This window comes from Hemiscyllium ocellatum, chromosome 11, assembly GCF_020745735.1.
Source record: "Hemiscyllium ocellatum isolate sHemOce1 chromosome 11, sHemOce1.pat.X.cur, whole genome shotgun sequence".
Taxonomy (NCBI): domain Eukaryota; kingdom Metazoa; phylum Chordata; class Chondrichthyes; order Orectolobiformes; family Hemiscylliidae; genus Hemiscyllium; species Hemiscyllium ocellatum.
This window is the reverse complement of record NC_083411.1, coordinates 73,857,646-73,872,929: the sequence shown is the minus strand read 5'-3', so window position 1 is coordinate 73,872,929 and position 15,284 is coordinate 73,857,646.

Sequence of the window (15,284 nt, the reverse complement as noted above, 5' to 3'; positions counted from 1 at the left end):
ATTTCCTCTCCTCACCATGACCTTCCAATAGCCTCTCCTCACCATTACCCTCCAATATCCTCTCCTCACCATTACCCTCCAATATCCTCTCCTCACCATTACCCTCCAATAGTCTCTACTCAACATTACCCTCCAATATGATCAACTCATCATCAGCCTCCAATACCATCTTCTCACCATTACCCTCCAATAGCCTTTCCTCATCATTACCCTCCAATAACCTCTCCTCATCATTACCCTTCAATACCATCTCCTCACCATTAGCCTCCAGTACCATCTCTTCACCATTGCCCTACAATGGCCTCTTCTCACCATTACCCTCAAATAGCCTCTCCTCACCATTACCCTCCAATAGCCTCTCCTCACCATGACCCTCCAATACCATCTCCTCACCATTAACCTCCAATACCATCAGCTCACAAGTACCCTCCAATAGCATCCTCTCACCGTTACTCTCCAATACTATCTCCTCACTATCAGCCTCCAATACCAGCTCCTCAGCATTATCCTCCAATATCCTCTCCTCACTATTAACCTCCAGTACCGTCTCCTCACCATTTCCCTCCAATATCCTCTCCTCACCATCAGCCTCCAATATCCTCTCTGTAACATTACCCTCCAATACCCTCTCCTCATCATTACCATCAAATATCCTCTCCTCACCATTTCCTTCCAATATCCGCTCCTCACCATCAGCCTCCAATACATCTCCTCACCATTACCCTCCAATATCCTCTCCTCACCATTTCCCTCCAATACCATCTCCTCACCATTATCCTCAAATACCATCTTCACACCATTGCCCTCCAATAGCCTCTCCTCACCATTACCCTCCAATATCCTCTCCTCACCATTATCCTCCAATACCATCTCCTCATCTTTACCCTCCAATATCCACTCCTCACCATCAGCCTACAATATTCTCTCCTTACCATTGCCTTCCAATACCATCTCCTCACCATTACCCTCCAATAGCCTCTCCTCACCATCAGCCTCCAATTCCATCTCCACCATTACCTCTAATATAATTGCCTCACCATTACCCTCCAATATCCTCTCCTCACCATTCCTTTCCAATACCATCTCCTCTCCATTACAACCCAAAATCCTTTCCTCATCATTACCCACCAGTACCATCTTCTCATCATTACCCTCTAATATCCTCTCCACACTATTGCCCTCGAGTACCGTGTCCTCACTATTTCCCTCCAATATCCTCTCTTCACCATCAGCCTCCAACATCCTCTCCTTAACATTATCCTCCAATATCATCTCCTCACCATTACACTCCAATGTCCTCTCCTCACCATTACCCTCCAATACCATCTCCACACCATTCCCCTCCAATAGCTTCTTCTCACAATTACCGTCCGAAAGCCTCTTCTCACCATTACCCTTCAATACCATCTCCTCACCATCAGCCTCCAATACCATATCGTTCTCATTAGCCTCCAATACCAACTCCACACCATTAACCCCAATATCCTCTCCTCAGCATAACCCTCCAATAATATCTTCTCTCTATTATACCCCAATATCCTCTCCTCATCATTTCCCTCCAGTAACATCCTGTCACCATTACCGTCCAATATCCTCTCCTCACCATTAGACTCTAATACCATCTTCTCACCATTTCCCTCCATTACCATCTTCTCATCATTACCCTCCAATCCCTCTCCTCACCATTACCCTCCAATAGCCTCTCCTCACCATCAGCCTTGAATACCATTTCCACACAATTACACTCCAATACCATCTTCTCACCATTACCTTCCAATCTCCTCTTCTCACCATAACCCTCCAATACCATCTTCTCACCATTTCCCTCCAACAGCTTCTCCTCACCATTACAGTCCAATACCATCTCCTCACCATTCCCATCCAATACCATCGCCTCACCATTACCCTCCAATACTATCTTCTCACGATTGCCCTCCAATATTCTCTCCTCACCATTACCTTTCAATACCATCGACTCACCATTACGCTCCGATATCCACTCCTCACCATTACCCTCCAATACCATCTCCTCACTATTATCCTCCAATACCATCTCCCCACCATTTCCCTCCAATACTATCTCCTCACCATTACCCTCCAATACCATCAGCTCACAAGTACCCTCCAATAGCATCCTCTCACCGTTACTCTCCAATACTATCTCCTCACTATCAGCCTCCAATACCATCCCCTCACTATTACCCTCCAATATCCTCTCCTCACCATTACCCTCCAATACCATCTCCTCACCGTTACCCTCAAATACCATCTTCACACCATTGCCCACCAATAGCCTCTCCTCACCACTACCCTCCAATTGCCATTCCTCACCACTACCCACCAATATCCTCTCCTCATCATTACTCTCCAAAATCCTCTCCTCACCATTACCCCCAATACCATCTCCTCACCATTACCCTCCAATACCCTCTCCTCACTATTACCCTCCAAGATCCTCTCCTCACCAATAGACTCCAATACCATAGCCTCACCATTACCCTCCAATATTCTCTCCTCACAATTACCCTTCAATAGCCTATTCTCACCATTACCTTCCAATATCCTCTCCTTACCATCACCTTCCAATACCATCCCCTCACCATTACCCTCCAATACCTTCTCCTCACCATTACCCTCCAATAGTCTCTCCTCACCATTCCTTTCCAATACCATCTCCTCTCCATTACAACCCAAAATCCTTTCCTCATCATTATCCTCCAGTACCATCCTCTCACCATTACCCTCTAATATCCTCGTGTCACCATTAGACTCCAATACCATCTCCTCACCTTTACCCTCCAATATCCTCTCCACACCATTACCCTCCAACATTCTCCCCTCATTGTTACCCTCCAATACCAACTCCTCACCATTACCCTCCAACATTCTCCCCTCATTGTTACCCTCCAATACCATCTTCTCACCATTACCCTCCAATAGCTTCTTCTCACAATTACCCTCCAAAAACCTCTTCTCACCATTACCCTCCAATACCATCTCCTCACCATCAAGCTTCAATACCATCTTCTCACCTCTATCCTGCAATTTCCTCTCCTCACCATGACCTTCCAATAGCCTCTCCTCACCATTACCCTCCAATATCCTCTCCTCACCATTACCCTCCAATATCCTCTCCTCACCATTACCCTCCAATAGTCTCTACTCAACATTACCCTCCAATATGATCAACTCATCATCAGCCTCCAATACCATCTTCTCACCATTACCCTCCAATAGCCTTTCCTCATCATTACCCTCCAATAACCTCTCCTCATCATTACCCTTCAATACCATCTCCTCACCATTAGCCTCCAGTACCATCTCTTCACCATTGCCCTACAATGGCCTCTTCTCACCATTACCCTCAAATAGCCTCTCCTCACCATTACCCTCCAATAGCCTCTCCTCACCATGACCCTCCAATACCATCTCCTCACCATTAACCTCCAATACCATCAGCTCACAAGTACCCTCCAATAGCATCCTCTCACCGTTACTCTCCAATACTATCTCCTCACTATCAGCCTCCAATACCAGCTCCTCAGCATTATCCTCCAATATCCTCTCCTCACTATTAACCTCCAGTACCGTCTCCTCACCATTTCCCTCCAATATCCTCTCCTCACCATCAGCCTCCAATATCCTCTCTGTAACATTACCCTCCAATACCCTCTCCTCATCATTACCATCAAATATCCTCTCCTCACCATTTCCTTCCAATATCCGCTCCTCACCATCAGCCTCCAATACATCTCCTCACCATTACCCTGCAATATCCTCTCCTCACCATTTCCCTCCAATACCATCTCCTCACCATTATCCTCAAATACCATCTTCACACCATTGCCCTCCAATAGCCTCTCCTCACCATTACCCTCCAATATCCTCTCCTCACCATTATCCTCCAATACCATCTCCTCATCTTTACCCTCCAATATCCACTCCTCACCATCAGCCTACAATATTCTCTCCTTACCATTGCCTTCCAATACCATCTCCTCACCATTACCCTCCAATAGCCTCTCCTCACCATCAGCCTCCAATTCCATCTCCACCATTACCTCTAATATAATTGCCTCACCATTACCCTCCAATATCCTCTCCTCACCATTCCTTTCCAATACCATCTCCTCTCCATTACAACCCAAAATCCTTTCCTCATCATTACCCACCAGTACCATCTTCTCATCATTACCCTCTAATATCCTCTCCACACTATTGCCCTCGAGTACCGTGTCCTCACTATTTCCCTCCAATATCCTCTCCTCACCATCAGCCTCCAACATCCTCTCCTTAACATTATCCTCCAATATCATCTCCTCACCATTACACTCCAATGTCCTCTCCTCACCATTACCCTCCAATACCATCTCCACACCATTCCCCTCCAATAGCTTCTTCTCACAATTACCGTCCGAAAGCCTCTTCTCACCATTACCCTTCAATACCATCTCCTCACCATCAGCCTCCAATACCATATCGTTCTCATTAGCCTCCAATACCAACTCCACACCATTAACCCCAATATCCTCTCCTCAGCATAACCCTCCAATAATATCTTCTCTCTATTATACCCCAATATCCTCTCCTCATCATTTCCCTCCAGTAACATCCTGTCACCATTACCGTCCAATATCCTCTCCTCACCATTAGACTCTAATACCATCTTCTCACCATTTCCCTCCATTACCATCTTCTCATCATTACCCTCCAATCCCTCTCCTCACCATTACCCTCCAATAGCCTCTCCTCACCATCAGCCTTGAATACCATTTCCACACAATTACACTCCAATACCATCTTCTCACCATTACCTTCCAATCTCCTCTTCTCACCATAACCCTCCAATACCATCTTCTCACCATTTCCCTCCAACAGCTTCTCCTCACCATTACAGTCCAATACCATCTCCTCACCATTCCCATCCAATACCATCGCCTCACCATTACCCTCCAATACTATCTTCTCACGATTGCCCTCCAATATTCTCTCCTCACCATTACCTTTCAATACCATCGACTCACCATTACGCTCCGATATCCACTCCTCACCATTACCCTCCAATACCATCTCCTCACTATTATCCTCCAATACCATCTCCCCACCATTTCCCTCCAATACTATCTCCTCACCATTACCGTCCAATACCATCTTCTCAACAATGCTCTCCAATATCCACTCATCAACATTACCCTCCAACATCATCTGCTCATCATTACCCCACAAAATCCTCTCCTCACCATTACCCTCCAATACCCTCACCTCACCATTCCCCTCCAATAGCATCTCCTCACCATTACCCTCCAATATCCTCTCCTCACCATTACCTACCAAAATCCTCTGCTCATCATTATCCCCAATACCCTCACCTCACCATTCCCCTCCAATAGCATCTCCTCACCATTACCCTCCAATATCCTCTCCACACCATTACCCTCCAATTGCCTCTCCTCACCATCAGCCTCCATTACCATCTCCTCACCATAACCCACAACCCTCTAACACCATCTTCTCACCATTTCCCTCCAACAACCTCTTCTCACCATTACCCTCCAATACCATCTCCTCACCATTACCCTCCAATACGATCTCCTCACTATTGCCCTCCAATATCTTCTCATCACCATTACCCTCAAATACCATTTCCTCAGCATTACCCTCCAATTCCATCTTCTTACCTTTGCCCTCCAATATCCTCTCCTCACCATCACCCTCCAATACCATCTCCTCACCATTACCCTCCAATATCCTCTCCACACCATTAGACTCCAATACTATCTCCTCACTAATACCCTCCAATATCCTCTCTTCAACATTACACCCCAATATCTTCTCCTCATCATTATCCACCAATACCATCCTCTCACTATTACAGTCCAATACCATCTCCTCACCATTACCCTCCAATACAGTCCCCTCTCCATTACACCCCAATATCCTCTCCACATCATTACCCTCCAGTACCATCCTCTCACCATTACCATCCAGTATCCTCTCCTCACCATTAGACTCCAATACTATCTCCTCACTAATACCCTCTAATATCCTCTCTTCAACATTACACCCCAATATCCTCTCCTCATCATTATCCACCAATACCATCCTCTCACCATTACCCTCCAATATCCTCTCCTCATCATCAGCCTCGAATACCATCTCCAAACCATTACACTCCAATACCTTGTTCTCACTATTACCCTCAAATATCCTCTCCTCACTATTAACCTTCAATATCCTCTCCTCACTATTACCCTCGAATACCATCTCCTCACCATTACCCTCCAATATCCTCTCCACACCAATACCCTTCAATATCCTCTCCTCACCATGACCTTCCAATACCAACCTCACCATTACCCTCCAATATCCTCTCATCACCATTACACCCCAAGAGCATGTCTTCACCATTACCCTCCAATATCGTCTCCTCACCATCAGCCTCGAATACCATCTCCAAACCATTGCACTCCAATACCTTCTTCTCACCATTACCCTCCAATAGCCTCACCTCACCATTACCCTTCAATATCCTCTCCTCACCATTACACCCCAAGACCATCTCCTCACCAATACCCTTCAATATCCTTTCCTCACTATTACCCTCCAATACCAACCTCACCATTACCCTCCAATAGCCTCGCCTCACCATTACCCTCCAATATTCTCTCCTCACCATTACCCTGCAATACCATCTCCTTATCATTACCCTCCAATACCATCTCCTCTCCATGACACCCCAATATCCTCTCCTGATCATTACCCTCCAGTAACATCCTCTCACCATTACCCTCCAATATCCTCTCCTCACCATTAGACTCCAATACTATCTCCTCACTAATACCCTCCAATATCCTCTCTTCAACATTACACTCCAATATCCTCTCCTCATCATAACCCACCAATACCATCCTCTCACCATTACTGTCCAATATCCTCTCCTCACCATCTGCCTAGAATACCATCTCCGAACCATTACACTCCAATACCTTCTTCTCACCATTACCCTCCAATACCCTCTCCACACCAATACCCTTCAATATCCTCTCCTCACCATGACCCTCCAATATCTTCTCCTCACCATTACACCCCAAGACCATCTCCTCACCATTACACTCTAATATCCTCTCCTCACCATCAACCTACAATATCCTCTCATTATCATCACCTTCCAATACCATCTCCTCACCATTACCCTCCAATATCCTCTCCTCACCATTACCCTGCAATACCATCTCCTTATCATTACCCTCCAAAACCATCTCCTCTCCTTGACACCCCAATATCCTCTCCTGATCATTACCTTCCAGTAACATCCTCTCACCATTACGCTCCAATGTCCTCTCCTCACCATTAGACTCCAGTACCATCTTCTCATCATTACCCTCCAATATCCTCTCTTCAACATTACACCCCAATATCCTCTCCTCATCATAACCCACCAATACCATCCTCTCACCATTACCGTCCAATATCCTTTCCTCAACATTACCCTCCAACACCATCTATTCACCATTACCCTCCAATATCCTCTCCTCACCATCTGCCTCGAATACCATCTCTAAACCATTACACTTCAATATTTTCTTCTTACCATTACCCTCAAATACCCACTCCTCACCATTACCCTTCAATATCCTCTACTCATCATTACCCTTGAATACCATCACCTCACCATTACCCTCCAATATCCTCTCCACACCAATAACCTTCAATATCCTCTCCTCACCATGACCCTCCAATACCAACCTCACCATTACCCTCCAATAGCCTCTCTTCACCATTACCCTCCAATATCCTCTCCTCACCATTACACCCCAAGACCATCTCCTCACCATTACCCTCCAATATCCTCTCCTCACCATTACACCCCAAGACCATCTCCTCACCATTACCCTCCAATATCCTCTCCTCACCATCAATCTACAATATCCTCTCCTTATCATCACCTTCCAATACCATCTCCTCACCATTACCCCTCAATATACTCTCCTCACCATCAGCCTCCAACACCATCTCCTCACTATTATCCTCCAATACTATCCCCTCACCATTACCCTCCAATATTCTCTCCTCACCATTACCCTCCAATACAATCCCCTATCCATTCCACCCCAATATCCTGTCCTCATCATTTCCCTCCAATATCATCTCCTCTCCATTACACTCCAATATCCTCTCCTCATCATTTCCCTCCCATACCATCCTCTCACCATTACCCTCCAATATCCTCTCCTTACCATTACCCTCCAGTATCCTCTCCTCACCATTACCCTCCAATACCATCTCCTCACCATTACCCTCCAATAGCCTCTCCTCACCATTACTCCCCAGTATCCTCTCATTATTACCCTCCAATACCATCCTCTCACCATTACCCACCAATATCCTCTCCTCATCACTACCCCCCAATATCCTCTTCTCACCATTTCCCTCCAACAGCCTCTCTTCACCATTACCATCCAATAGCCTCTCCTCATCATTACTCTCCAATAGCATCTCCTCACCATCAGCGTCTAATACCATCTCCTTACCATTACCCTCCAATACCATCTTCCCACCATTACCCTCCAATAGCCTCTCTGTACCATTACCCTTCAATATCCTCTCCTCACCATTATTCTCCAATATCCTCTTCTCACTATTACCCTCCAACATCCTCTCTCAACTACTTCCCTCCAATATTTTCTGCTGACCATTACCCAAAACACCTTATTCTCATCATTAACCTCCAATAGCCTCTCCTCACCATTACTCTCCAATACCCTCTCCTCACCATTACTTTCCAATATCCTCTACTCACCATTACCCTCCAATACCTTCTCCCCACCATCATGCTCCAACATCTTCTCTTCACTATTACTCCCTCCTGCTCTCTATCATTACTCCTCAATGCTCATTATTACATCTCTCTCTACTGTCCTCCACTCTCTCCTGAACAATGCTTGCTCTGTACTTCTACACACCCCCTACAAACCATTGTTCATTAATTTTCCCTCATCATTCACTGGCTTAAATTGACTTGAATATCACCCAGAGATCTTTTACAACATCTGCCAGGGCAGGCTCAGTTTAATGCCTCATTTGAAAGTCAGTGCAGCATGACCTCAGTACTGCACTGGAGTGTGTCAGCCTAAATGTTCAAATCTCTGAAGTGACACTTGAATATGCAATCTTCTTCCCCAGAGGTAAAAGTGCCAAAACAAGGATGATATTTTCTGGATTTGGATGACTGGACTAATTAATAAGGGCAAGTAAATTACACTTTGAACAAATTCAATAAACTTAAGATGTTGAATGTAATGATGCCATTGACATATTTATGAATTGGTTACATTAATTTCCATGATTTATCCTCCCAAATATTTTGAATTAATTCTTCAGATACGCAGAATGAAAAGTTAACTTACCCCATCTTTCTGCACAGGATCATATTCTATGAGGCAGTTTCAGAAAAGATGCATGTCAGATAAATTTGGTGGTGCCATTTTATTTACCTGGTAATAGCAAAGGGCTGAATATCTGCCGTACTGCTGGCTGTCATTAAACACATCATTAACTTATCATTATTGTGGTAGTAACATGTGATGCAGCCAGTCTTCTGTTCTTAAAGGTAGACTGTCCTGCTTAAAGGAAAATTACACCTAATTACAATAGGCCTTTGATGAATGCCAATGCTGTAATTCTAAATAAGAAAGTATGAACACAAGGACAGGGAAGAGGTCCCTGAGGGGAACAAATGCAGCATTGGTGGCATTAATGATGAAGGTGGATATGAAGAAAGATATCACGATCCTGCATCAGACCAGAACACTCATCAGGACAAAACTCAGAAAGCAGTGGAAGCCAATGAGGTCTGTTTCTAGCACCTGGGCTCAAAGGCCTGGCAGCAGAATCTCAAGGGTGGTCAAGGTCAGTGAATACACCGTTTCATGATATCTCATGCCCACTGCATCACCAACCTCTCCCATTGCACCTACCCAGCAATGGAACTCACTCCTCCACTTCGCCCTCACACAGCTACCATTCTTGAAAGCTTCAAACCCAGACCTGCCTCTTCTACATACCTCCAGCTACTCCACTATGGCAAGCACATCACCAAAATGCATGACCGAACGATCACTAACATTCAGCCTTTCCTCTGGCAGAACAAAGATGTCAGTAGCAGGCAGGAAAAGAGGAGAAGAATTGATTAGCTGAGGACCTCAGCCTCACAGATACAATGGGCTCCAGCATCATGGAGCCAACCGGTATATCCCAGAGCATCTGATCTTGGTGAGAACATTGAGGATGTCAGTATGTTCCCACCATAATCCTCTTCTCAATCCTCAGCACATCCTTCAGGTAAGATGAGAAAGTTGCTTTCAACCTCTTGCTTTGCTCCCAACTCTCTTTGCCTGACCGTCCCCATCCCCTTCTGACTTTCTGCCTTCCAAGTCTCAAGAACCACTGCCTGCCTGGCCACAGAATGAATGGAAGCTATGTTTAAGACCTGGTGTTGTTACATGATGTAGAGGTGCCAGCATTGGACTGGGGTGGAAAAAGTAAAAAATGACACAACATCAGGTGATAGTTCAATAGGTTTATTTGAAACCATAAACTTTCAGAGCTTCACTTCTTCTTCAGGTAGCTAGTGCGAGAGAATACATTGGACACAAAATTTATGAGTAAAATGTCAAACACACATGCACGTACACAATTTCTCTCCCTCTCTCTCTCACATACACAAACATGCAAACCTATGTAGTGAATTTGCATTTGCAGTTTGAATTCCTCCTTTGGAAATAAAACCAGTCCGACTCCAGGTTAAGACACAGACAGACTTGAAACAAGGCCTCACACCTAAAATGCTTTGTCTGACCTGAGATGTCACCTATATACTGATAAAACCTTAACTTATCTCAGGTCAGTGACTTGAAAGAAATTTTGGGATTTAAGTATTAATCAATCAAAGTCTGCAACCTTATTCACAGCGATTAAAGACATAACAGCCATTTAAGTTTGTTCAATACGTTCACATCAGCTGTATGGCCCTTTGATCTTTTACTTATAAATTCTATGTCCAATGTATTGTCTTTCACTAGCTACCTGAAAAAGGAGTGAGGCTCCAAAAGCTTGTGGTTTCAAATAAATCTGTTGGACGATAACTTGGTGTAGTGTGACTTTTGACAATGTTGAGTTCAGAAAGTTATAACATACAATAATTAAAAGCTGCGCTGCTGATCTTTGATACTGTGTTGAGTTTCAGTAAAGTGTCTGATGTCAAGGAGATTAAAGTAGGAGTGGTGGTGAGAATTGAAATGGCAGAAAGCTGGGGGGCATGGTTGCAGAAATAATGAAGCCTATTTCACAAACTAATTATTCCTTCTTCATTTGGTTACTCCCAAGTATAGTGGAGGTCACATTGTGAGCAGCAAATATACAGTCTTTAAACTGAAAAAAAGTAGTTTGAATTTGACAATGTGAATCATGGGGACGGATGGCGTGAAAGATCAAATTGTTCCTCTTTGACATTTAATTGAGAAGGTGCTATAGGAAGAGGATTAATTTCTGAATATGATGAAGTATTTGTCTTGAATAGAAGGGAAAATATGTAAATACATTCCAATGGGGATTAAAGTTCACATGGATCTGTGTAAGGCAATAAAGTCATGAGAAAACAAGGCCTTCAAAGATCAGCAAGGCGGCTTTTGTGTGGAGCTGCAGGAGATGGGGGAGATACTAAACAAGTATGTTGCATCATACGTGGAAGATTTGAATGTAGGGAAATAAATGGTGACATTTCGAAAAATGTCCATATTGCAGAGGAGGAAGTGCTGGATGTGTTAAAACGCATAAAAGTGGATAAATCCCCAGAACCCGATCAGGTGTACTTTAGAACTCTGCGTGAAGGTGGGGAAGTGATTGCTGGGCCTCTTGCTGACATATTCGTATCATCAATGGCCACAGTTGAGGGGCCGGAAGACTGGATGTTGGCTAATGTGGTGCTACTATTTTTAAAAAGTGGTAAAGAAAAGCCAGTGAACTATCACCAGTGAGCTTGACATCAGTGGTGGGAAATGCGTTGGAGGGAATCCTAACAGACAGGATTTACATGTAGTTGGAAAGGCAAGGACTGATGAGGGATAGTCAGCATAGCATTTTGCGTGGGAAATCATGTCTCACAAACTTGATTGAGTTTTTTAAGAAGTAACAATGAGGATTGATGAGGGCAGAACAGTAGATGTGATCTATATGGACTTCAGTAAGATGTTTGACAAGGTTCCTCATGGTAGACTGGTTAGCAAAGTTAGAGCTCATGGAATACAGGGAAAATTAGTCATTCAGATACAGAACTGGCTCAAAGGTAGAACATAGAGGGTAATGGTGTAAACTTGCTTTTTAGACTGGAGGCCTGTGACCAGTGGAGTGCCACAAGGATCAGACAATGGAATCTTGATCAGCTGGGCCAATGGGCTGACGAGTTGCAGATGGAGTTTAATTTAGATAAATGCGAGGTGCTGCGTTTTGGAAAGACAAATCAGAGCAGGACTTATACACTTAATGGTAAGGTCCTGAGGTTGCTGAACAAAGAGACCTTGGAGTGCAAGTTCATAGTTCCTTGAAAGTAGAGTTGCAGTTAGATAGAATAGTGAAGAAGGTGTTTGGTATGCTTTCCTTTATTGGTCAGAGCATTGAGTATAAGAGTTGGGAAGTCGTGTTATGGTTGTACAGGACATTGGTTTGGCCACTTTTGGAATATTGTGTTCAATTCTAGTCTCTTTCCTATCTGAAGGGTGTTGTGAAACTTGAAAGGGTTCAGAAAAGATTTACAAGGATGTTGCTGGGGTGAAGGATTTCAGCTATATGGAACGGTTGAATAGGCTGGGGCTGTTTTCCCTGGAGCATTGGAGGCTGAGGATACGGTAAATAGACAAAGTGTTTTCCCTGAGGTGGGGGAGTCCAGAACTAGAGGGCGTAGGTTTAGGGGGCAAGGGGAAAGATATAAAAGAGACCTAAGGAGCAACTTTATCACAGAGAGGGTGGTGCATGTATGGAATGAGCTGCCAGAGGAAGTGGTGGAGGCTGGTACAATTACAGCATTTAAAAGGCATTTGGATGGGTATATGAATAAGAAAGGTTTAAAGAGATATGGGCTAAGAGCTGGCAAATGGGACTAGATTAGGTTAGGTTATCTGGTCGGCATGGAGGGTTGGACCGAAGGATTGGTTTCCGTGCTATACATCTTTATGAATATGACTAAGTGACTTCAGAAATTTTGGTTGTCTCAAATGACAGCGAAATTAGCCAGACCAATGTAAGGATTCAACTTGCATTTTTTTTCAGTGCTGCTGTGACCTAAGTGTGTCTGGTCTTGACGTACAGCGTGTGGGACTATGACATCTTTACACTTGAAGGTTACATTCCAGGAAATCCTAGTTCATTTCTGAATAATCAGAAGAAATGCCACATTATTCCTATCGATCTTTTGAAGAAGAATAGTAGTCGATTCATCGTGGCCATCATCAGGTTAGGTTTATATTCCAGATTTGAATGAATTTAAATTTCACCATCTGCTATGGTGTGATTCAAGAGCACATCCCTACAGCCTTAGTTTGACGTTCTGGATCATCACTCTAATGACATTACCACTATGCCACACTTCTCATTCACCTGCAGCATTGTCTTACCCCTGACTTCAGTGATGTGCTTTCATGCCACGGATGGAATTTGAGAATCTTCTTTGCTCCTTTGTTGGCTCTTCTTTTCTGTGGAGCATTATGTTGCACTACGGCTTTCTCTGGGTTTCTTCTGCATTTTAGCTCAGCGTCCTTTCATGGAGCTTGGCTTGCTTATGTCATTAAATGCTGAACGCTCCCTTGGTGGGTGAGACAAGCTGCACCTCATTTAACAATTGAATGTTCTACTGAACCAGAGTTGTTCCAGTGTCAAGTAATGGGAAAGTGCTGCTGGTTTGCTGCAATCACTTCATTATGATCCTATCTGACATTATTACTGGACAAATCAGACTCCAGGCAAAAGTCTGGCATGATAAATCATATTTTGCTTTTTCCTTTGGTTTTATTTGAGATACTCTCTCAAGAAAACTTCAATTTAACAATAAAACAGATGTTGAGTTCACAGAAGAACTAAAGATGAAATAGAATAGACCACAATATTTACACAATGTTTCATAATTCTAAAACACACTATAAAAATATAACCCATTACTCCCACAACACTGCTTTGCAGATTTTAAAAAAAACTCTTTACAGCATTCACACCACTTTCCTTATCAACATCTCTGTAAACTTAATTTGACTTCAACTCCTCATCTGTATAATCTATAGCCTCTTCCTGAAATGTTCATTTACCAGAGTTTAAACTTTCTCAGCTTCAAAGATATCTGGTCGGCATGGATGAGTTGGATCAAAGGGTCTCTGTTTCCTTGCAGTACATCTCTATGTCTATGCCTCCAAATAACCTCATTCATTGTTTTACTTGAACACTTTTGGTATGGAACTGTTACTAAACTCTCTACTCTGAGTTAGTCTCAGTCTTAACAAATATAAACAATTTTTCTCTGGATCAACTGCTTTACGGAATCTAAATGTGCCCCAAACCACTCAAAGGTAGCAGACTTACAGGATAGTGCACAATTACAAAATGCCATGGTTGCAATGTGTTTGGGAAGACATTACTTGGTAGATTAGTAGAAAGTGAGGATTGCAAATACTAGAGATCAGAGTTGAGACTGTGGTGCTGGAAAAGCTCAGCAAGTCAGGCAGCATTATTGACTGTGTCAATAGTTTCAGTCTGCAGTTGAACAAGTCACAAAATGTTAACAGTACTTAAAAATCTGGTCTCAATATCCCACAACATTATAGTTTATAATGAATAATGATGCTATAAATTCTAATGCATCCAGGTTTCAGATACAAAACCTGCAGAATTGCCCCAAACTCAAACTCAAACTGAAAAGTTCCTGTCGAAGCTTCCCAGTAAGCATAAAGAAAATACCTCTTTCAGAACTAACGCAATACGCTATGCACTTTGTTTACTTGTGAACTCTCCCAGTGTAAACAAATTCCATCCGTTTCTGGAGAATATTTGTCTCAAGTATTTTTAAAATAAATCACTGAGGCTACAGAAATACAAGTTAATCATTAAATCCCTTGAGATGCGCTGAAAATTCATATGGTGCTGTAAGTTGAGAATTCAAAATTCAAACTTTGATAAGAATCCTGCAGAACAGAGAAAAAAACAAATCCACACACTCTACATCACACTTGCATTCTCCTTCTGTC